The following is a 27,156-nucleotide window of genomic DNA, read 5'->3' as shown; positions in this document are numbered from 1 at the left end:
ATACCTGGTGGTAGTGGTAACTAATTACACTTAATAATGACAATTAATAATAAATACAATTAAAATAACAACACAATTAATAATAGGTAAATAAGATATCAAATTCGTAATCAGTTACTCTGAAACAAAAGCTTCTGACATCTTTCTGACGGCATTGCTTGGTATTTTTAATTTATTGAAATTATTCTTGAATATGGAAAACAGTTTTCCAGCAGATATTTTAGAATAACCTTATAAAGTAGAATTGAACGAGAATGTTTTCATTATATTTGTAAAAGAGTCATTCCACGTCAAATCGCACAAAATTATACAAATTTTGACCTTCATATTTCTGATTGCGTTTATATTTTTTTTACCAACTCTATGGGTCTAATAAACGAACAAGTGTATTTTTATTTCCTCCTAAGTCCACATGTTTTTAAAATATTACGTGTTAAAATTCGTTAAAAATGTCGCACAATGCAACATTTAAAGCGTCATATTTCTGACGATATTGATGTTAAAAATTTTTTGAAAAATGCATTTAAAAGCTTAAAGTATTGTCTTTTATTAAATATTTACTAACTAATTTTAATATAATTATTACAAATATATTTTTATAATTCAATTTTTAAAACATATATATATATATATATCAATGTTAAATAGCCCTATTAAAAATCTAAAAAAAATGCCTACTAGGTGCACTGAAGTATTCTTAATAATTCCAGAAAAATCAGAATGGGATCTCCAATAGTTTAATGGAAATTTAATTACTTACGACACAATGTGTAGCGGTCGGTGCAGCAGCAGTGGACGGGAAGCGTTAAAGCACTCTGGGAGGTTTATCGGCGCTGGATGATTGACTGAACGTTGCAACATTACACCCAGTACGGATCAAGTCACTCGAGGAAACGCTGCTAATTTACTTATTATGATATCTTCAAATAATTGTACATTATGCTTTTTAAATGTTTCTTTTCATTCACACTTTAAATTTTCATTCGCCTACCTTCTTTCTTGAAAGAAAATTGTTTTCACTAAATCTTCAGTTTTTGACAACGGATTGAAAGAATGTAATTTTAATGTCCCAGTTATTGGTTTTAGATTATGGTATCTGGCCTCCAAATTTTCAGTGTGGTTTTTGTGCTTATTGAATGGAGAAAATATAAATTACACGTTAGAAATGTTTTTTGTGACCAATCAAACAGTTTTTTTTTGGAGTTGTTATAGGATTTTGTATAGGCTAACTCTCGTGGCAAGTCTTTTAACAGTATCTCCAATGCCATCACATGGACCTTTACCATGCGACGTTGCAAAGAAGTGTCATTCAGCACTAATTCCATAATCGTCTTCATGTAAGCAATTATTTTTAAATTTTTTTTTTTTTTTTGTATTATGAACTTGATCCACTGGAAAAGTAGATGATTTTTTTCATATCGTTGAATTCTTGCTTTAAGAAATTGATTCCTTCGGATTGAAAAAAGTGAAAGGGATCGGTGTCATGTTTCATGGTTTCTGAGATGACAATACTTTTGTAACGAATTTCTGTATCTCCTTTGAAATATATTACGAAAGGATTTATTTATTTATTTATTTAAATATACAGAATAAAGAATATAATTACAAACACGAGAAATAGAAATAAAATAATACAATCAATATAAAAAGGAGATATAGTAGTATTAACAAAATTTGAGACCGAATGAACAGCGCTCGTGTTCAGTCGCAGTTCAGATATAATATTTATAGGCCTATAAGAGAATATAAAATAAAATAAAATAAAATAAAATAGGAAGTAAAATTAAAATTGTATTGTATTGTGGCTTGACATATGTTCCAATGCACACTTTGTATTGAATCTTGTATTACAAATGAATAATTTTCAGAAAAGTCTGCAATAACTATGTAATTTTCAGGTTGTACATTTCTTTGCATTCCGTCAAAAATAAAATATGGCTGACTTTTGAAGGGATGACGATGGATCTTCTATATGAAAAACTTTACATGCTAGGGAGCCTTTTACTTTTTGAAACTTTTCACGGGGGTATCATTTTGTTGTAGCTTTCTTTTCTTGATAGGGGATTCTATTGACATCAAACTCTTGTTTAATTTCTCAATATTACTGATTTCTAGCACTGTATCCATAGAACTGCTAGAAGAAATACTGGGATAATCACTTTCTCTGTCCGCACTTTCATTCGATTCATGTTTATTAATATCACAAAAACTACCGACTTCACATATAATTTCACCTGACCTATACGGAAATTGATTGATTTTTACGGAACAAATCACATATTTGCACACTCAAAGATTCCTTTAAATTGAGCTTTATCAATAAGTCGCGACTTACGCGTCTTAGTGTACTTTTCTTTTTAAAAGCGTGATTAGGAAGGTAAATGGATTTAAACACTTGTTATATATTACGCGATCTTTACCATCACTCATGTTGTATAGAAGTCACGTCACTGCGCGAAATTGAAACCCAAACTGATTATTTTTCTCTCATGCCATCTGTTTACTGCCATAAAGTTTACTGCCTTACACAGTCTTGCTATCATCAAACACTTGGCTATATTACAGTATAAACTGTGAAGGGCTTCCCCCTGAGCTGACAATAATAAAATAATTTTAGATAAGATATTTACTGTTCCTTAAGGTATTAATCATTTGATGATTAGTATGGTGACATCAGATGCAACGGGAAATTTCCACGGGCAGCCTTCTAGCCTATGGCTGCAAGCAGTTCATTAGCTGGGCATCGCGAGCGCGTGTATGCCTCCGGAAAATAAATTGTTACAAATGTATGGGTGCCGATCCCATATTTATAAATGCAGTAGTTTACAGATAATACATCAGCGAACAAGTCTATATTTTTTTTCAGATTTTTAACTTGGCTATTTAATATAGTAATTTTGCTTTCAAAAAGAAATGATTAAAAAATATGCCAAATTTTAAATGTATTTGTGACAGGCCTAAAGTAATGAAAAGTGTTGTATTTAGTCTTTCAAATGCGCCAAACTGCAAATCTCAATTATATGTTGACACAGAGTTCCAAGTGAGTTTACGTAACAGTGCGCGCATAATTTGCGTAACTTCAAATAGTCATAACTACACAAATAATTAATAATTGTGAAAATAAAACAATACGGGTCTCCTTATTTGATGTCTGGAATTCATGAAAAAAAATTCGGCCATTTCCGAGAAGGTCGTGTTTTATTGCTGTGCGATTTGACGTGGAATGACTCAAAAGCAACTTTCCTAATTTAATTTCTTTTTATTCCGTAATAACATCTATGTTAGATATTGAGTTTTTATTGCCAAAAAATCTCATGAAAGCTATGAAAGGAAGTGCGAGGAATTAATTAAATGTTTGGAAAATAAGAAAACGAAAAAGATTTGAGGAACCGTAGTTCTGGCATATACATAGGAGTAGTTGATTAAGTGACATTCTTTGTTTTAATTAATATTGATGTTGAATTGTTATAAATATAAAGTAGTTAAAGATGTAATTGTTGATATCACAACTTCATTGCACACGTGCCATTAAATGTTTTTTTAATGAAATATGGTATTTTCAGAAACAATAAAGACTGTTCATAAGGCTGCTGTGCAGTAATTATTGGACATTGAGTTCACTTGATTCATTTTTAACGAGTTTTGACCTCAGCTTCCTCACTGCGTATGTTTAAATAATGCTCAATTTGTTTTAGTCACGCTCTCGTATTATACGAAGTACCTTAACGTTATTAAGACAGTGTAATTTGTACTTAGTAAATATGTCTCCTAACTTCGTATAACAATATAATCTGAACTGATAAATTTAACTGAAATACAATTTAAATTTTTACAATTTACAATCTATTGTTTTAACAATCGGGTTTATTAAGTTGTGATTTCACGCCAGGGAAATCCGCTACCATCTACTGATGTTGGTTCATAGTTACCACACAAATATAGCTATATCGTGTGAATGGACTCAAATTTATTTTGTCTTTTCTTCATACAGTACTCTTTTTATATTGCACTTCGAAGGTAGATTAACCAGTCTATTTTGGGTTCGCCTTCCAATTTATTTAAAACTCCACGCTTTCTCCGGAAGCGTGTTACGTGCCATTCTCATCAAATGCGTTGTTCTCAGAAATTTTTCTCTTTCGTGTTACACGTGTTAATTTTGAAACTTTCATGTTTATTTAAATGTGACTGAATCTAAGCACAGTGGAATCTCTTAAGTTCGACATTCTATAGTTCGACTGCTTACGTAGGAGAATTAGACACGCCCCTATACGGGCACTAAGAAATGGGTTTGCCATTTGAATGGGAATTGGTTCTGTGTCTTGTAGTGATACTTTTGTTAAAGGAAAACAGAATATTTTATTGATTAGGACATCCATATTTAATCAATTATTTTAAATTAATGAACTCTTCTTTTTCTATTTGAGAATTGTATCGTTTGTGAGACGGAACTGTCGAAACCCACTGTGGTACTAGAAGCGCATACACAAGTCTCGGGGCGGGCAGGAAATGCAAGTACAGTACTGTATTCGTTGATGGATAACCAATAAGAATTTGTATTCATTTTATCTGCCACACTCACTACCCTTATTGGACTGAAATTTCAATTCTGTTCAATCGAACTTGGAAGAGTCCACTGTAAATTCACCGAGTTCAAAGATGTTTTTCTGTCTCTTTATTCAAGTATATTCCTTTCTCCTTTTGACATGCCGTAAGTACAACAAGACGTGAAATCTTATTTACATAAATACACACATACTGTACATACACAATGTTCATACATACATACATACATACAGTTAAATGTATGTCCTATGCATGCCATGAAGGCATTTGGGAGATATGGAAGTAGAGCAGCATGCTTCTTAACCTCGGCGCTAGAACGAGGTGGTGTGGTTGGCACCAAGCTCCGGCGGCCTTTTTTAAAATGGAAGGTGCAAGATATTTATAAAGTTCAGTTTTTCGCTTGAATGTCTGAATAATGCTATCACCATTAAACTGAATTAACGTCGGAAATGAGGTAGTGTGTTATCGTAGAAATTAGCTTTATTTTGAAGGATGATAGATTTTGTTTTAACTTCATTTGTTAGTACTGTTTATAAATGCTATATTAATGTGTAAAATGTTTTGAATTTACTTGTCTTGTACACCCGTATAAAGTAGTCCCACGTCGTAGTGTCGTGGTCTAAGGCATCATGCCTAGGATTCCCGTTACAGAATGCGCGCTGATTTGAGTCATCATATGGAAGGAATTTTGTCATGAAATTTCGGTCAGTGTCTGGAATCTGTTCCCACCCTGCATCGTGATGAATTTTGGGGGGGGCTACGATAAGATAGCGAAATACGGTTACAAAAACCGACTATAACGGCTAGGAGGATCATCGTTCTAACAGTGAATGATCGTTCTGATTGTATGATCGTTCATCTCTCTTGAGGCATGTGTACGTGGAACCAGTAGTCAGCTAGTCGACCCTGAGCCTTCATGGGCTGTCAATCCCCTGATTATATACCCATATAAATAAAATATTTACTTTAAAGCACATTTTGATATTGAAATTCCATTCTATTGAGTATTTGGATTAATGTTTTAATAAATAAACTATAGGACTTAATATGAAATAATTATGAAAAACTAAGTTTGTGGTAATCATTTTACTAATTATGCCCAATTGCGCTTAGAGAGTTCATTGAATACGTTTTGTCACGATTTAATCCCTTATTATATATCAACGAACACGCCTACACGAGGGGCTTGAATAATATATTTTATTGTAGAAGGATTAATATAATCAACAATATTGTTATCAATCTGGCATGTGAATAGCTTAACTTTGCTTATAGATTTTTCGTATCATTATTACAGGTTGTGTTGTGATGGTGGCTCGATGAATGCCCTTTGTTCACTTGTTTGATTTATATTTCCGTTAAAACATTTTTTTAAAATAATCTGTATGTGATAAAATAGAATTGAAACGCATTTAATAACATATAATTATATTGCATTTATGCATAATTTCGAAGCGTTTTTTCACTATAACAAAAGTTTTTATTTGAGGTGAATAGAAGACAGAAATTAATGAGTAATGTATTCTCCAAGTTTTTGGTTTACGAGTCTGAAGAAATCTGCTAGTTTGGAATTAAATATGTTGTCAAGCCAATATTGTAAAGCATCTTCTTTATGAAAGAATGTCGCTTGAAAATTGTTGGATACAGAATGGAAAAGATAGAAATCTAAGGCCGGGTGCACACAGAATCAGACGCGACGCGACATGGCGCGGCGCGACGCTACGTTTTGCTTTACAACTCCTCGCGACAGCTTAAAACTGTCTGCTCGCGACAACTGATTTGCCGGCTGTGGGATTGGAAAACTGGCCTAGGCTAGAAAATGGCGTCAATAATAGAGGACTGTCTATATGAAAATTTCTATTGTAGTTGTTTATTATTTCCCAAGGACGCAAGCTCCTAAAAATCTACACGATTGAAAGAGTCTTAAAATTAAAATGTACTGCACAAACGTCATTTTTTATGTTTGTGACTACTTCACGACTCACAATAAAGAAAAATAATATATTAAATCAATAATGAGTGATAGTATAGAGCAGAGAATTAGGCTTACTACAAATTACACTGGTCAACAGTCATTTCGCGCCAGACATAAGACTAACAAATTCTTACTAATTTCGACCTCCTGAATTAAAAAAATAACAAGCAAAATGTTCCATCACTTCGGGTTTTCGAAATGCACAATATAATTAATTTTCTATGCATTTTATTTTAAAAATCACCGTATTTCGTGTGTAACTATTTTGTTTTACAAATGTGAAGACCCATTATGTGAAAACAATATTAGTATAAGTAGGGCACCATGTTAGAAGCACTTGTAGAAAGGGAAATTATTTTATTGCCCTTCTACGAGTCTATTTCGAGAGAGTGAAACAGGTTCGCGGTATAAATTCACTTGAGTTTACCTGATTTTACTTGAGATGTGCATTTCTTTCACGGTGAGCTTTAATTATATTACTGTAGTTTATATTTTGCAATATATCACCATGTCAAAACCACTTCTAGAAGCGGACATTGTTTTATTGTCCTTTTCGGTTCCATTTGGAGGGGAAGAAACAGGTTCGCCATATGAAAACGCTTCAGTTTACCAGGATATTTCTGTGGTGTTAGTATTCTGTGTAAGACGTGTATTTCTTTAAAGTGTGCTTTAATGATAATATTCAAAGTACGAATGGTTTATATGTGCGGATTTGAAGGTTGTAGTATTGCTTTTTGGAATGCAATTAGACTACACAAAATTTTGCTGCTTTCTGTACGAATTGGACAGTCGCGCTCGAAATATTTTATTTTATTTTATTGGGTTATTTTACGACCCTGTATCAACATCTAGGTTATTTAACGTCTGAATGAAATGAAGGTGATAATGCCGGTGAAATGAGTCCGGGCCCAGCACCGAAAGTTACCCAGATTTGCTCGTATTGGGTTGAGGGAAAACCCCGGAAAAAACCTCAACCAGGTAACTTGCCCTGACTGGGATTCGAACCCGGGCCACCTGGTTTAGCGGCCAGACGCGCTGACCGTTCCTCCACACGTGTGGGCTCGTGCTCGAGATAAGCATTATAAAATTAAACGAAAATCACTAGAGCTAAGGAAGAAAAATATTATACATCAACCCCTTGTACCTCAAAGCGAAGTAATTTTACCCCTTTTACACAATAAGTTAGGGTTAATGAAGAATTTTGTTAAAGGGATAAATTAGAAAACTGAAGCATTTAAAAATATCCAGCAAAAATTTCCTGCTATTAATAATCCGTGGCGCTACACCCCGTGAAGAGCTCACACCGACCAGCCGGCTGCTGGTCTCACGTCCACATGCCAAAACAGAGGTGGACGATCATCCAATTAGAATGGAGGTATCGTGTGGTTAGCACGATGATCCCCCCAGTCGTTTTATCTGGCCTTCGCAACCGGCTTTCGCTACCTATTGTAGCTCCCCAAATGCATCACGATGCTAGGTGGGCAGCGGTCCCATACACTGGCCGAAATTTCATGAGAAAATTTCTTCCCCCTTGAGGACTCGGACCAGCGCGCATTCCTTAACATTTCCTGAAATTAGTGATTCAAAAATAAAAGAGGGAGTTCTCAATGGAAAACAAATTAAAGAAATAATGGACAATCACTTCGAATCTTTGCTGGAAGGAAAAGAGACAGCCGTCTGGATTGCATTCAAGGAGATTGAATTAATTTTCTGGATAACTGTAGAAGTGAGAACTATGAACAACTAGTGAAAAACTTACTGTTGGCGTATTAAACTAGGGATTGTAAAATTTCCCTGAAAATTCACTTCCTTCACTCACATCTTGACCTTTTTTTGCCGAGAATTGTGTGATTTCAGTGATGTGCATAATGAGCGCTTCCATCAAGAAATTTTAACTATGGAAAAAAAGATACCAAGGACAATGGAGTACCAATATGCTAGCAGACTATTGTTGGACTTCAGCTCGTGAAGTACCTGATACCCAGTGTAAAAGAAAATGCAGAAAAAGGAAGCTGTAGTCTTCTGAACAGTGAATATTTAGCCTTATCGTCATTATATAAAGCAATATTTTGAATAGATATAAATTCCAAAATTTCTCAAAAACCTTAACCAACAACTATTTTTATTGTCATATTCGTATTCTCGAGGCTCAAATTATATAGAAAACATATATCACATGCCTAGCGCAAAAAAATTGTTAACATTTGTTACGCAGTGTTATTATTATAAATTATTATTCACCTGGTGCTTTCATCTCATTTGCAATTTTTCACATATTTTCAGAAACCACATTATTCTCGTGATATTGTTTCAAAGATTGTACAGAATGTATGTTTCCTGTACTAAATCAACTAATTTATCCGCATCGAGCTCCATTATAAATAATGTGTGCACTACACAACAATAGTATTTTTGTAGATAATGAAAGCGTGCGATCATAGCCACTACTAACGCATGCGCAGTACACTGCAGCTATCAGACAGTCTCCTCGCGACGAACTTCTAGCAGTCATTCGATGTTGTCTCTTCGTGTCTCCTCGCGACCGTCGCGCCGCGTCTGATTCTGTGTGCACCTGGCCTCAGACAGTCTCCTCGCGACGAACTTCTAGCAGTCATTCGATGTTGTCTCTTCGTGTCTCCTTGTGTCTGCTCGCGACCGTTTCGCCGCGTCTGATTCTGTGTGCACCACATCATAAGAAATCAATGGGAGACAAGTACCACGAGACAAAATGTCGCGTCGCGTCGCGCCGCGCCGCGTCTGATTCTGTGTGCACCCGGACTAAGGACGCAAGATGGGGAGAAAATAGGGGATGTAGAATCACTTCCCAAGCTCCAGGATAGCTACGTGAAGGTTATTTTTTTTTTGAACATACAGAATTTGTCTGTTACTGTAACAATTAATATTAGAGGAGAAAAATTCACTCCGGCGCCGAGGATCGAACCCGGGTCCTTGATTCTACGTACCAAGTGCTCTAAATATTGAGCTACGCCGAAGTTCAATTCACAGCATCGGATCGAATCCCTCTCCTCCAGTGTTTTTCCCTTTGTGGCCTGACTCCATGTTCGGCATGTATGTTGACGCATATTAAGTCAACTGCCATTATACAAGGAGCGCACTAATTTGAGTGACTTGATGGCCGGGATTCCACAGTAATATGCACTGTTACTCGAAGAATCTGCCATAGTTTTGTAAAAATATAGGCTATATATTTCTTTTTCCTTCTTTTCTCCTTTTTGTTCTCTTTATCAGCCGATGAATTTATTATCATAGCCTTTTTATCGTAAATTTTATTTAATTTTCGTATTTCTTTTCTTTTTTTGTTATTTTATTACATTCCATTTTGATATATTCTTCCTTACGTTTTTCCATATTAACCATTTGTGCTAAATGAGTTGCTTTCACTATATTCCAATGTATTTTACTTCCTTTTTTTATTATGGTATTATTTTCATGTTGTTTAGTGTCTATTTTATTATTTTGTTATTATTTTTTTTTGTAATATGTTAGTATTCTGTTCTTTAACTTTTTGTTAAATTTTAACTGCTTTGTATACTTTGTGACCTGGTAGAGTGTAAGAGAAGGCCCTATGGCCTTAACTCTTAACTCTGCCAGTATAAATAAAGAATTATTATTATTATTATTAAAGATTAATTTTTTGGTCCTACAGAATATGTCTGTTACGGTAAAAACACAAAGGGAAAAAACACTGGAGGAGAGGGATTCGATCTGGTGCTGTGGATTGTACTTCGGCATAGCTCAATGGTTAGAGCGTTTGGTACTTAGAACGAAGGATCCTCTAATATTAATTAATCCCAGGATAGCTGCTTTCGTCATGGTAGCGGAGTCCGGGCGTGCATTATTGTCTTGTAGCAGTACTTGATGTAGTCTTCCCGGTCATCTTTCTTCAATTGCAGCAGCAATGTGTCTGAGTTATTGACAATAAGTGTCAGCAGTTATGGTTACATTCGCGGAAAGCAATTCGCAGTACACAACGCCTTCTTTATCCCACCAGACGCATAACATCATACGTATTCTGTGGATGAACATTAACTTTTGTACGGGCGTTGTGTTGACACTGCGAGACCATTTTCTTGCAATTCTTTCTTCGATGGCATCTTCTCGTACACGGCATAAATGTATTGAGTTACCTCCGCTTCTTCTGCTTCTCTGTTAAATTAAAACATAAGATTATGCTGGCTGTGTTCGTTTTTCTTGCACTTGACACTCCATTTTCTTTAGCCCACAAATAGCACAAACTTTCTTAAATCTTTAGTGTAGTTACAAGCACAACACTCCAAATAACAAATGACAAACGACAAACAATAAACAATAAACAATCTCCTAACAACGTAGTATTGTGATGAAAGAAAACTCTATGAACTTATGCATTAACCTAATACATGTGCAAATTCTGTAACGGAAGAACACATGATCTCCTTGTAAAATATTTGTTTCTCTTCGTAAAGATAATGAAGTATAACGGAAGAATTTCGTAACATTGCAGTACATCAATTTATAGAATTTCATGCTAATGCAGGTTGTTATAATAGTGGTAGTGGTGGCGGTAATATTGTATTTAACGACGCCATCAATAGCACTTATTGTTCAGCGTGAAATATCTGCATGTGTAAGAAATGGCCGACAAATTTTGCTTCGAATCCTTTAACGAGATCGGGCATACCGCTTATAAGTGGTTGTCACCGAATTTTGCTACCAATCTTATCTCCCAAAGCGCATTACGATGATGGGTGGGCACCGGTCCCATGCACTGGCCGACGTTTCATGAGAAAATATCTTCCCCCATGAGGACTCTAACCAGCGGGCATTTCGTAACGCGACTCCTAGGGCAGGATGCCTTAGACCACGACTCTATTGCATTAATGCAATTAAAATGTCCAGCATTCTATCTGCGATTAGATCTGTGCCCGGCATAAGTTTCAACACAACCCGTTGTCGCCATCCTGGCTGCAGCGAGACGGAAACTCTTGGTCACGTGTTGGGATTCTGTCGAAAAACGGAGCTGCTGCGCACCAATCGACACCATAAGATCAGGACCGGTATTGCTGATGTCCTCAAGCGTCGTGGATGGGAGGTACACGAGGAGATCCACTGCGTTTCATCCTTAGATTCGAACAGAAAAGCAGATAGCCTATTGTAGCCATCCACAGGACTCAATCTAAGGGAATATTTCTTGATCCTACAATCCGGTTTGAGAGGGATGCCCTGCAGGTACAACACGTTGATGAGGAGAAGAAATCCATTTATGAGTCCTGCATCTCGTACCTAATTGAGAAATATAACATTCCCACTTGTCAGTGGAGTTTTTCTGGTCTTTTTTTTTTTGGTGCACGTGGCACACTTCCTAAATTAACATGTAATATTTTAAAAGCACTCGGTCTCCGATTTTTTGAAATTCAAAAAATTTAATTGAATATTCTTAAGGATCCAATCCAAATATTACATTAGCATTTATATTTTCGCCATTGATGATTCTATTGGATTTTTACTAAACAATTCCCGTATTTAATCTTTCTGTCTTTCTAAATTATTATGTAGTGCTTTTATTCTGGATCTTTATGGTCGCCCTCATTGAGGGCAGATTATTTTGTTAAAAATTAATATATAACTATATAATAAATTTTTAGGTGAATTCTAGTTACAACTAGGTACAAATAAAATATCTTTCCAAAAACTTCGGTGAACTGCGTGATTTATAATGAAATTATAAAAGTCCTGCTTTGTCAGCTTTTCGAAGAGAATTATGCCGCATGTTTCGTAGGAGGAGCGATATCGGTTTCTGTTACACAACTTGCTTAGTAGCTAGTGTAAATTAAAGAATCACACCCTACATTAGTTAACTTGTTTAGAAACATACGCAATAAATAACAATAATTAAGATAATAAAGTTACTACAACCCGGTAAAACTAAGATGACGTTTCACTGGTGGAGCGGTTTTAACATTTGCTCTTGAAGGACGAGATAATGCTGACTTGGCCTAGTAAATTTAGTAAATTCAGGATTACGACCGTGGAACGTATGCTAACCTGCCTACATGACGCAGGATTAAATGAATGCACGCCTGGCATGGCTCCAAGAGCTGCATACATTTATTCTATTGATTATCTATATGCGAATTGTTGGCCATCGTCATTGAGTATCTGCGACGTGTAGTTCCACCGCACATGAGAGCGGCCCATCCGAGCGTAAGCAGTGATGATGAATGGAACACAGCCTCTTTCAAAGCAGTAGGCAAATAGAATATATTTCACAGAAATCCCTCGGATGAAATAAATGTATTGGCGCACTACCTATATAAATTTCCAAGTTATGTAGTCACAGCGTATATGTAAAGTACTATTACGGATATTTCAGACTCTGCTTTAAATTTAAAAAGACACAGTGCGTCCGAAAAGAAGCTAGACGATAAGTCTTGCAGAATAAATCTAGCCATAAAGTTACGTACTCTGTTTTCCGTAATCTCGCCATGACGACGATCAGGACCTCCTAAACGTCTCCCCCGACTCTATAAAAGAAACAAAAAGTAAAACAGGCGGATGTATAAACAAATTTCAAGTATCCTTACTCATCTCACTTACACCCTCCAGAGATTAAGATACAGACTTCATCGATTGAAAGCAATACTTTCCAGCTCTTGTCTTTCCCTTTCCAACAAAAGGTTAATATATGTAATGCTTCTTAAACCTATTTGGCTCTATGGATGTTCATTATGGGGATCGGCTTCTATAAGCCAAATCAAGCGTATTCAAACATTCCAAAATCGGGAACTAAGGATAATCACTGGAGCACCATGGTACATAAGAAATGAAACACTTCATTCAGATCTAGACCTAGCCAAAATACAGACTGTACTTCATTCTTCCTACACACGCTTATTTGCAACATTGTCAACACATTCTAACAACTTAATCAACCAGATTTCTCGGAACCTACCTCCTACACGGCCTGATCGTCGCCTCAAGAGGAAAAGGCACACTGATTTGTTGATGCTTTGAGGAACGTTAATGGACGTCACCCTCTTCACAAGTCTCATATTATTGTAACGTTAATTATTTAAGCACAATTGATAATACTAATGTATAAAAATTGTCAAATAAATAAATAAAAAGTATCCTTACTAGATGGCACTTGCTTAGTCGTATCTGGGCAGTATAATATTGGATTTGTACACATTAAAAAAAACCAGTCTTCTTTCCTGTTGCTAATTAATTGTAATAGTATTAGTTTAATTATAAATTAGCATTGTTTTTGTTGATATATCTCTTTAAATCATATCAGTTTTCAATTTGTTTTGATGAAGTTCAGAATGCTAATTAAAAGCCATTAGTAACATGTGCACTATGTTAATATACACATATACACGAAACAGATTTGAAGCACTAAAGAAATTAAAGCTATAGAATTGTTTCATGACGACATTTTGTGAATGTGTGCATTCACTCATCCATACATCTATATACAAATCCATTCATGCATATACATGCACGCACTCACACACATAAATGCGTTCACTGCATTTAATACAGTGCGTCTTCGCCATCATGCCCGCGATGATTGACCGGCCGCGTGCTCGGTGGGAGGCCGCGCTTCTGCCGCTAAGACGACATGTATGCTGACGCAGCTAGTCAAGACCATTCCCACTCATATCAACACTTCGCCTCCTGTAGTATTCGTTTAGCTGAAATGGAGAACAGATCGTTTCGTCATGGTAAACAGATATTCATTAAGGAAACGTATTTACATAGCCTATACAACATGTACATAAAAAAATAGAAAATCTTGTGCTTCGAGTCGAAAATTCAGACGTAAATTTCCTGAAAGGCCAGTATCCTCTATAAAAAAACAATATTAAGGTTATTTAATAGATTCAATGAAACAGGTTGTGTAAATGATTGAAAAAGACGACAAAAGCGCCGTGTTCTTATGGAGGAAAAACTGAATGAATTTGGTGCGGCATTAGAGCGTAGCCCACTCAAGTGTGATTCGTTAAGCACAGCAGACAGGGGTTTCTACAGCATCTGCAGGAGTGATAACAAAATTATTGAAACTAAAATCACACAGAATTCCATCATGTCATGAATTACGGCCCCAAGATTACAATTGCAGACTTAATTTTTGTAATTAAGTGTTAGAAAAAATAAATAATGAAGGACTTGATCCCCGATCGATTTTTTTTATGATGAGGCTTGATTTCATCTGCACGGCAAGTTACCTGGTTGAGGTTTTTCCGGGGTTTTCCCTCAACCCAATATGAGCAAATGCTGGGTAACTTTATGTGCTGGACCTCGGACTCATTTCCTCGGCATTATCACCTTCATCTCATTCAGACACTAAATAATCTAAGATGTTGATAAAGCTCCGTAAAATAACCTACTATAATAAAAAATTAAAAATTAAAAAAAAGACATTTGACATAATAAATATTCGGATATTTTAATAAACAAAACACCAAATGAAACAGAATGAACCATCTTTCATCAAGTGTAAAAAAATATAAATGTCAACTTCTTTTCATTTTGGATCTTGATGACTCCGCTTAATCATCGAAATTGTAACTACATAAATGTAAAAGTAACAATAATAAAAGCCATTGTTTTCCAGAAACTATGACTTTTATCGCAAAAAATATTATAATACTTCAACGTTCGAAGTACTTTTGAATGAACTTAAGCATATAGCCTACATACATACATACATACATACGTCATCCTGGGTGGCACAGGCGGTATAGCGCTGGCCTTCTGCGCCCGAGTTTTCGGGTTCGATCCCGGCCCAGGTCGATGGCTTTTAAGAGTGCTTAAATGCGACAGGCTCATGTCACTAGATTTAGTGGCATGTAAGAGAACTCCTGCGGGATCAAATTCCGGTACACCGGCGACGCTGATATCACTTTGGCAGTTACAAGCGTCGTTAAATAAAACATAATTTAATTTATTTACATACATGCATACGTACATGCATACATGCATGCATACATACATACATACATGTTTTATGAAAAGATTAATATTGTTATCAAACTCTTTTTCATTCTCTTGTTACATTGCAAATGTTACTTTCATTTTTTGTTGGACTTAGTGGACTTTTCATGTGTTATAAAATGCTGCAAAATATGGGTAACCTTGAAAACGTGTTCTCTTCATTTATATTTCTGTAGTGAGTTTTCTTCTTTTATTATTTATTAATTAGCACATCTGGCAAATGGTACGCGCTTCATATGTAGCTGGATATCTGAACTGAACACAAATATAGATAAGTATTTGGTATTCAGATATCATCCTATGAGTCTAGATATGGATTAAAAAATATAATTCCGACTTTTATGGGCTCCAGTGTCGGATATTTTGAAACACGCTGTATTTCCGCTCACGTTTCGTTGCTGCCTGCCGGCATTCCAGAAATGTAGCGAATCTGTGTGAGAAAACTCGTCTGTCGTCTTCAAAAGACTGTCGTTGCCTGGCACATACTTCACGGAGCGCCTAGCACCCGGCAGCCCGCAGGACAAAGGCAAGACAAGTGACAGAGGATTTAGGTAATATGACGGCGTAACTTGGCAACTTGCGTCGTCAATGGGAATCCCTTTCAAGGCAAAACTGCCATCTAACAACGAGTGCATGAAGTATGGTACTGGGTTGATCATTTTGCTCCTAGGAAACGAAAACTCTGTTAACAATTACACGCCACCCTCGGAACTCCGAAGGATTGAGGCAATCACAGTTATTCATTTAGTTCTATGTTGAACTCGAGTTCATTTATGTCAAACTCAAACGTCTCTATAAACTACATGGTGGATTTTAAAAATTCGGGGCAGTTATAGGCCTAGTAATACAATAATGCACCTCTGCGGTGGCTCAGTGGTCAGACCTTGAACCTGGCATGCAAGCGGTCCGGATTCTAGTTTCGGTCAGGCATTGGATTTTTCATGAAAAATCCATTGACATTTATTGCGCACAAGAGCGCAGTTGGAGTTTTTTTCGGGGTCTCCCGTTTCTCCATAGTAGGCATCTACATCATTCTGTCAACATTTCTCTATTTCGTCATCATTTCATAGCATTCCCCGAACGCCGGCTGACGACGCACGGAGGGGGCTGGCCTAGGGACGAATGGGTTGCCTGTTCGAATCCTGGGTACGCAGCGAACTCTACTGTAGTCTGCCGGTGTGAGTTTAGGAATGAGCCTAGTTTAGTTTTGCGAAATAATTCCTGAAACGTCGCAGTGCAGGATCGTTGTTCTCCTCACCCAAATTCCATTCCATTTTATTCCAGTACAATATCGAAGTCTAAAGAGAGGAAATACAAATGGTCTGATAGTGTCCGGTACATATAGCGTGTTGTAAATGAAACAGCTATCACTTTGAAGTGTAGAAATGGTTGTAATTAGTATACATGCTCCACAAAAGCATAGACAGTATGCAACGAGCATATAATGATAGTAATTAAGAAGCGAGTATGTTTATGAAACGAAAGTAAGCGAGTTTCATAATTTTCATACGCGCATCTTAATTAACATTACAGGCAAGATGCATACGACTGTTTTTGTTCGACCATAATTAAATGTCTAAGTTTTGAGTTTTTACAAATATGTGGCCAATAATAAAATGGTGACCATGGGTGTATTTTCAGCGTGTTCTCGACTATTTCTACAGATGGCAGTCACGGACCATGAGTGCCTTTTCAGCGTGTTCCCGATTAGTGCAACAGATTGGAGGCACGGAGCACTTCTGCGTCTATGTCGAATTTATTGATTTTTTTGCAGGGCTTTGGTTTGGGGATTTTAACCTCAAGGCAATACGCGTTAAACACAGGAATTTAACTCAGTTTATTAGAATATAAAATTTAACACGAGCAGAATTTATTTTATTTTAAACACATGTTGTTGATTGTGAAGTTTGTGACATTTATCTGGGAAATGCCTATCAGTGGAATGTTTGAAGTAGGGTTAATGTTTGAGTGTTTTGTTTATCAGTTGAGTTTAATATTTTGTTTGAGGTGTCAATTTTATTTTGAATTGATTCTTCTATGTATCCTTCTGCCACAGTAGTGGATTTCCATCCCCCATTCCGTTTTAATGTTGGTATGTCACCACTAGCATCTATTAATATTGTCGCAGTACTCCTACGGAAGCAGTGCCCAGTGTACAAATCTGGGTTGGGAATGTTAAGGCACAAAGCTATTTTTTTTTCCATATTTCCTATTTGTATTTGCCGACATTCTGGACGGTGGATTTTCCCTTTATGTATTATACGAAGAATGGTGGGGTGTTGCACTCTTCAGGACGTAGAGTAGTGTATTTCTTCCATATCATAATATTTATCTGTTACTGTAAAGGTTAATGCTGAATTTGCTTTTGTGTTCGGATTATAACGATAATGGTTGATCACACATTTTTGTCATTAGATATTTAGAATCAGGTGCCTAATCTATAAACATTTTGAATTCACTGAGTGTAAATGTTTTGGCTTTCTTCACTTTATATACCTCTGATTTTCGTTCCAGTAAGGCATTCAGTTTTGAGTACTTGGATAATATGTCAATTGCTTGCTTAATATTAAGTGTTGATTTTAGTATTGAATAGTGAGTCAAGAAAGTAAACGATTTCATTTTCGAGGACAATTCTTGAAAGAGACTAGCATTAAATTTTATGAAGACAATGTTTTGCCTTTAGTTTTTCTCCAGTCCATGAACTACCCATAGAATGTTTCATACATTTAGGTCAGTTCTACTTGATGGCCTGAGAGACTATGCGTTTTGATTGACATTTTTTTTTTTTTTTTTTTTTACAATTCATTTATGTGCCTTCTTTTTTGAATACTTACATTTTGTATCTAATACTGATATTTTAATAATGAAGTTATAATTCTCAATTCACAATATTTCATAATATATTTATAAATTTTCTAATATAGCTTTTGGATACTCAGTAAACATGGAGAGCCTTTCGCTGCCAAAATTTGACGAAATTAATGAAATATTTTACATTGCTGAAAAAGAGAACTGTCATAAATTTACCTCGCTGGTTGGTTTGGAAACGTCAGTAATCCGACAAGAAATTTGGTACGTAGTAAGACCTAAACATTGAGAGCAAGATGAACTTCGAGACTGATAGGAACTTAACGTACGTTGACAACAATGGCGATAGTGGTGGTGATTGTGTCGGTGGTGGCTGTCTGTACTCAAGTGTTCCATATTGTTTTTTAACACTGACAACATTAAGACTTTCCAAAGAAGAATTAAGTGTATACTAAATTTAATGTAGTGAAAATAATCTCTGTATATACAAATGTTGGGATCCTTACGGATGTGACAGACTTAAATCGTCGAAATTTATTAGGTGGGTCCACTAAGTGACGCTATTTCTCAGTTGTTCGTGCTTTAAAACTTTATTTCGCCTGGGGTTTAGTTGCATTTACTTGTCTGTCATGAATTATTCTTAACCACTGCATTTCGTACAGCAGTAAATAAAGTTGGCATTGTTGTAATATAAGATTACAATATTGATACACAGTCATTTCAGTTGTCGCGGGTTACATTTTTACTATTTTGAAGCTCTATATATTGAAAATGACATGACTTTTGTCAACGTTTACTTACTTACTTACTTACTTACTTACTTACTGGCTTTTAAGGAACCCGGAGGTTCATTGCCGTCCTCACATAAGCCCACGTTTACTATTAGAATCAATTTAGAAGATCAGTATCATTTTACAGAAAAGAAGTTGTTGAATAAAATATGTATTATTATTGCAGAAAATAAAGAAAAGTTTCCGATACGGATGTTATAAGATTTGTGAACACACTTCACACCTTATTAACAAAAAATGTAAAACTCAAGTCTCTGCCTCAAGCAAAAGATATATTCATTCTCATAGTGTCTATGTGAAAGCTTTGCAAATCTCATGGCATGCAATTAGTTAACAAAAACATAATCGGTAAATATTTTAAAGCTGTTTCTTCCATGTTACAAATTGCTTAATGTTCTTCATATTTCCAGTTTCGAACTTAACGTTTTCAAGTTTTGGAAATAAATGGTGCTAATTAAAATGTTTGAGTCTTATTAAATATAGATTTTTATAATAATGCTTGTTGTGATGTTAATATCTTTCAACCTTTAGGCTAGCTGAAATTTTTAACGTAACCAATTCTTATACATGTGGTTCTGTAAAGAAAACGATCTAAGATACTATAAAAATATATGTAACAGAAAATGAGTACTAGAGCCTTCTTTTAAAAGACAGCAGAGGTTTTATGAGAAGTGTAGCCGACAAAGAAAACTTTTCAGACTTTTCTGCTTGAGGTGAATTAAATAATGATCCTATATATTTCACGAATTTGTTCTTTTCTTTATAATCAATTGTATGTATAGATTTATATTCAAAATTCCATTGATACTCAACGGGCTATTTACAAGCAAATGCATAATGTAGGATCAACTAAATGGGTACTGATTTCATCCAATCTTGAGTCTAAAGGCTGGTTCACAATAAACCGCAAACGAGAATCGGAACGAAAACGAAAACGGTAAAATTGTTACAATGTGTACATTTAAATGTGAGCATTCACAATTAACGAAAAGCTTGCCGGAGCCCAGGATCGGGAACGGAGAGGCCAATTTTCAACTTTGGCGTTCACGTTTCCGATCACAGCCCACTAGATTCATTCTATTGCCATCTAAAAGCTATTTTGTCTTCATATATTTTGTAGCAAGAAGACCGTGACATAACCTATGCATTATTTTGTTCTGTGCTGTGCATCATGGAGCAAGTTTTATTTGATGAGATTCTAATATTGAGTGTTGAGGAAAACCCTCACGTTTACGATAAGCGGCGCGCCTCGTATAAAGATGAGAAAATGAAGTAGAATACGTGACTTTCAATAGCTGCATCTTTGAACACCGATCGTAAGTGAATCATATTTTATTATTCATGCTTTAATTCAATAACTATTGTTGTGTTCATTTTTGTTCTAATACAAATGTTTCTTCTCTAATTATTTTATATTATGATAGACTTAAAATAGGTTGTGATAATAAAGATGCATGGGCATATTTATAGTACCGTACCGTACCTAATGAAATGTTTCAGTTGAAATTTTGAAGTTGGTTAACCTGTGTTTATGTTGGCTGCCTTGTACTCATGAGAGAACGCCATTGGTCAATTATACACAAATAACATCAGAATGCGTAATATTGACTTTACATATCGTTATTGACATGCATATCGATATGCATAGTCGTCTACGTTCTCGGTTTATTGTGAATAAAAATTTTCATATTCACGTCCTCTGCTTCCCGTTTTCATTCTGGTTCTCGTTCCCGGTTTATTGTGAACCAGCCTTAACTGTAACGTACTATCATTCGCCGGGCGAAATTGGATCGCAGTAAAACACAGCATAAAACCACATTTTATGAAGTACCTAGCCTATAGGTAAAAAACAATGAGCTGTATATTCTGTAAATTTATAATAATTTATTATTATTGGCTTAAAATTTACTGACTATAGCTGTATTTTATTGATTCAATGTTTTTCTTCTATATATTTATTTGCTTGTCGTCTATCTCAGATTTATTTTCTTTTTGATTTTCTAATTCATCCATTTAATCATGCGCTCATTTCTTATCAATGTATCTATGAATTTATTAATTTGTCCAATTTTTCATTTTGTACAATTTTTCATACATTCTTAGTTTTCATTTTTTCATATTTGTTCGATGACCTGTGTTTTTATACTCTCGTGTTAAAATTTATTAAATATTTATCAATTAAATTAATAATGTATGCTTTTCTTTCTAGTATTTATTTGCTTCATTATTCACTTTCTTACTCACAAACAACATACATGTTTTTCCTGTCATAACTGTTACTTTTTCCTTTAATGGATAATAATGTATTTATTAAATCATTCCTATTGCTATCACGATTCACAAAAACAAACCAGGTTAACATTCAATAAACTGAACTGTATTGTACTAACTTCTCGTACTTTTCTCTTACTCGAAAATTTTATTACTCCGTCTCTATTGAAGAACTGTACGTATGTACACTTCTTCACATTACAAATTACATATTAACTCTCTTGCCAGAAATAAAAAGTTACAAAATAAACACGTTAACACAGACTTATGAAATTGTTCATTCATTTTCTTGGTTGATTAATTGATATCCTTGATTAATTATAAATTCATTTTTAGTTAGTCATTAATTCTATTTCTTGGTAGCATATTAATAACTTTATTTTATTCTTCTAATTCGTTTTCAAAATTAATTATTGATTCATTTGCTTCATTCGTATTAATAAATTTCATTCGTTACTTATAAATTAATATATTTAACCTTGGTTCTTATTAATTCATTTACTTCACATTTATTAATTTATTTCCTTGATATTTATTGATTTATTTCCTTGATTCTTATTAATTAATGTCCTTCTTTATTTATGGTTTTATATTCTTGATTCTTATTAACTCATTTTCTTGCTTCTCATCAATTAATTCTCTTGATTCTAATTAATTCATATCCTTGGTTCTTATTAACTCATTTTCTTGGTTCTTATTAACTCATTTCCTTTATTGTTATTAATTAATTTCCTTCATTACTTACGATTTCATATCCCTGATACTTAAAAATCCAATTAATTGATTGTTATCAAATCATTTCCTTGATTCATATTAATTCAGTGCTCTTTTCTTGTTATTCCACTTAACTGATTGTTATTAATTAATTTTCTTGATTCTTATCAATCCCTTTAATTTATTTATCCCTATTGATTAATTTCATTTATTTTCATTAATTCAGTTCCTTGTTTAAAGCGACACTAGGACTCATTTTTGCCTCTACGACTTTTTCGAGGTGTAGGAGCGATTTTTATATAATCCTACTACATACGTTAGTATTGTATCTCTTTTCACAAATTTACTATTTTGTCAAAACTACATTTTATGGTGTTCAAAATTATTCATGCGCATGCAGTTTTCACCAAGTTCAATGAAAATATTAGTACGTGTCCAGGTATATATTACCTGAGATCTAACATTGAGAAATATTAAGTATTTTGAAAATTGGGAGATAAAAATTATTATGTCAATAAAAATGTTAATAAATGAATGTCTGTTTTTTATTATTGTGTCTAAACTGGCCTGGATATCATGAATTTCTGAACGTTGTAATATTTCCTGTGAATCAGAGTCTGTGTGAAAAAATGTGAACTTGTTGTGTTTAAATGTAACGCACATGGAACATTCTGATTATATCCCTGATTTTCGTAATTAAAATAAAATTGACTTCAAAACTAGCAGTCAAATTGAGTTTAAAATTTACACATACATTATTATAATAAACAGTTAAAAGTGAAATAAATCGGATTGAAATTGTAAAAAAAAAAAAAAAAACTCCAACCTATTGCCCGTTAATTTCCTTCATTCTTATTATTTATTTAACTTCTCTGATTCGTATTAATTAATTTCCTTAATTTTTATTACTGGTACTTCATTTCCATGATACTTAGCAATTCATTTCCTTGGTTGCTTGTTAATCCATTTCGTCTATTCTTATTAATGCATTTACCTCGTAATTGAATAAATACTTTTTTATTTCTTATATTTGTCGGTTATTTAAAGACGCTGAATCAAATACTGGGTTATTTAGTGAAAGTGGAATTGGTGATAGTGAGATCGTATTTGGTGAGGTAAATGCAGAGGATTTCCCATGTGATTAGTAATATTAGTCTTACAATTGAGGAAAACTCCGGTAATACTCATAGAGGAAATTATTCATAAACTTGTTGAATTACCGGTAATTCTTTATCTCGTTATTTATTTATATATATGAATGAATGAAGTGGATTTATTCATACATAATATACTATACAAAACATGTACACGTGATCCTTCGTACGTATAATTATTTACTAATTTAATTATATTTTGCTCATTCCTTCTGTTTCATTACCGGTACTTATTAATTTCTTTATAAAATAACTTATTATTTAATTTATTATTAATTTACAGATGAGATTACTTATTTATTCTTTTATTAATTAGTTTATTTATTTATTTATTTATTTATTTATTAGTACATGTATTTATTATTTTCTTATTTATTCACTTATTTATTTCCGTACTGCTTCATTGAACTCTTCTTTATTTACCCATTTATTAATATATTCACATATAATTTGATTTAATCGTCCATTTACTTAGTTTCTTATTTATTCTCTCACCTATTTATTATTCACTTCATTGTAACTTTGTTTTCACATAAGAGCACTGCTTGAGTTGTGTAATGTCAATCGTTAACGCTTTAAATATTCTTTAAATATATTTTTATAAAGTCTCTTCAAAAATATTAAAAGGCAGCAATATATCTCAAACCCTCTTGAAACCAATTAGCCTCAGAGCATTCTACATGTTATGCAACCTCAGCGCCATGTTCGAATGCCTTCCAGGGCTCAACACAAAAATCTCTGAACCGTTTAACCACGTAAAATCGGTTTCCTGGCCGGGATTGAAGGAGGGTCGTTTGGTTGCGCCCCCGGCCACGTTGCTGGTTGGCCTGGGATGTGATTGGACGGACGGATGGCTTCGAATGCCCCGGGGGGCCTCGCCACAGCGATTCCCAGGATATTTTGCACGTTCTATGACTTCGTAAGTACACAAAGTAAATCAACATTTGAGAATCGTTTTATAGGAAATTGGGGCAGCTCCCCTCCCGCCACCCGCTGACCGCTTCGCAATATTTCACCCTGGGGAACCTTCATCGGATCCCGTTTCTTCAAAGTTCGATTCAGTGTTGAGCTATACAGAGTTCCGTCGTTCTTTGGTTTATGATAACAGTCGGGAAGAGAAGTTCGGTCCCATCTTGGCTTGATATGTGATAAAAAGTCACTAGTGAAGAGACATTGTTGCGACTTTCTGTACATATAATACTTTATAGCTTATATGGTGGAAAAATTCTCTCTAAAAGAGTTCTTCTATGTCACTCTCACTCCTCTGACATACAGCTATACGAGTTAATGGAGTATTACTAAAGAAACAAGAGTTCAGAACCCAGTATGGAGTGCAATAATTTCGGGGACACAAGAGATAGGTTTTCTTCAAAGGATTAGGTAATTCAATAGTCACCTCATATTTTAAGGCGTTCTAAATGTTAAAATATTTGTTGTAGAAAACAACAAAAACATCGCTGATTTGGACAAAAACATTGAAGTTTTCATTTGTTACTCCTTGTATCTTAATCTACAGACTTTTCTGTCACTTTTCAACATAGTCTCCATTTCTTTGCACACATTTTTCCCGCAGTTCTGCAAATTTTAAAATTCCCTTGCTGTAGAAGTCCGTTTCATCTTCCCGAAGACACTGACGCACTGCTTTTTGGATGTCCTCCAGCATCTCGTAACATTGGCCTCGCAGCTGCTCCTTTAGAGAATCGAAAAGATGGTAATCGGAAGGTACCATGTCGGGACTGTAGGGAGATTGTGGAAGATTTTACCACCCAAATACTCTGATTTTCTCCACGGTGACACGATCAGTGTGAGGCCACGTGTTATCGTGTTCCAGGATGACCTTCTTTCCAGGGCGTTTCTCGCGCAATGCACGACGGAGCTTCAAAACTGCTTGAATATAGCGGACAGCATTTATGGTCTGTCCATGTTCAAGAAATTCAACCAAAATTCATCCCAGAACTCATAAACTCTTTCCTTGTGTTCTGTGGAGGCAGTTCGAGGACGACCGCTACCAGGTTCATCTTGGATGCTCGTGTTCCTATCTTCGAAATGTTTCACCCATCTCCTAACACTACTGGCGCCCATGCACACATCTCCGTATGCACACTGAAGTCTGAGATGAATTTCAGCAGCAGATTTGTCTACTTTAACAGGGAATTTAATGATAGCACGCTATCGAAACGAACCATCGTTGTCGACTATTTTGCAAACATTGCCTGTGGTCACATGATAGAAGTTAATGAGGTCACAGTATGTCAATACATAGTGTAAAGTCTGTAGATTATGATCATATAACCCTTTTTGTTATATTGTTGAAATTGAAATTATAGCAATGTGTTGTTCATGACTTGCATTTCATTTTTTCATTTCTTTTCATTTCATTTATTATATTCCATAGATCTTACAATGAAGGTTTAAGATGTGGAACAAGTCAAAATTTTACAAGATTACAATTACAATTTTTTTTTTAATTTTTCAGTACGACCCTCTGTATAATGGTATTATGTGTCTACTGTATGATTTTAAAAGGTTAAGGAAGAAGATCACAATATATTCTCCAGTTTACCCTGCGACTCCGTTCAATCAAAATAGGTTATCTTTTATCCAGGTTGTAAATGTCATAGCTACAAGGCAGTGTATAAGGAAATTGTGAAAGATCAAAAGAAATGTACTTGGTTATTTTGTAGTTGACAGATTGAAATAAAATGCATCGGATAATGCACAACAATTTAATTCAGTTACAAAATGTCGTTATCGAGGACATGTAATTAACATATATCCGAGTATTGTTTGCAGATTGTATATAATTAATTTTGAATAAAATCGCTGCAATTAGAGCACTGGATAATGAGCTCGAGTTCGTGTTCAATTACAATCAATTTTCATTGTGTCCGCGAGATGTCATCTCAGCATTATGACTTTTTTTGTGCTTTTTTCGTCATTCATCGTATTACAAAAAGCAGAATATTAGCTTCAATACCAAGTAATTGAAAAACAGAATTTTGTAATTTGGAAGAGCAAATTAGTTAATCTATGTTTATTCTTCCCCCACCGCCGCTCGCCGTCGTCTGTGTTATGTAATTCCATTTCCCGTTGAGCGTGTGATGGAAATGTATTACAAGGGAGGCGAGCTTTTGTTTGAACTTTTTGCATTGCTGGAAACATATCAGCAAAACACGACGTTTCACGCGATAACGAAGGCGTATCATGCGTTGGGAACGTCGACCTATTCTGTTTTCAGGAGTGAGAAAGTATAAATGAAAAAATGCAGTAACAGATATAAAACTGATTAACATTTGCGTGTTGAGGAACTGTTACAATTTTTGCTTACTGCAAGTTATTGAATTTGTTTCCTGCTGAAGGTAAGGTAACATGTAAACCGAGCATCGTACTACAATCGCCACCACGACTACTGTAACCATTAAGAATATTAACACAAGCGTTGCCATTGTAACTACTATAACCATCACAACTACGTCCACTGCTGTGGAGTAACGGTTAGCCTTTCTGACCTTAAAACGAGCGGCCCCGATTTCAAATCCTGGTTGGGACAAGTTGACTAGTTGAGGTTTTTCCGGGTTTTTTCCCTCAACTCGCTAAGAGCAAGTGCCAGATAAATTTCGGCGCTGGACTCTGGATTAATTTCTCTGGTATTATCACCTTTATGTCATTCAGACGCTAGATAAGCATAGCAGTTGAAAAAGCATTGTAAAATAACCGAAAAAAAGCAACTGCTACCTTCATCATCATCAATGTGTCCGTCATTATTTTCTTCATTACTGTTGGATAATCACTATCCTTTGGCAGTTTTTATCAACAGTAATCTCACTAGAGGTTTTGATTTATCTAGAGAAAATCAAAACTCGAGTGGGATTTAATTGAC

Source organism: Periplaneta americana, chromosome 17, assembly GCF_040183065.1.
Source record: "Periplaneta americana isolate PAMFEO1 chromosome 17, P.americana_PAMFEO1_priV1, whole genome shotgun sequence".
NCBI classification, from domain to species: Eukaryota; Metazoa; Arthropoda; class Insecta; order Blattodea; family Blattidae; genus Periplaneta; species Periplaneta americana.
The sequence above is the reverse complement of the archived record's forward strand: the minus strand, read 5'-3'. Positions refer to the sequence as shown.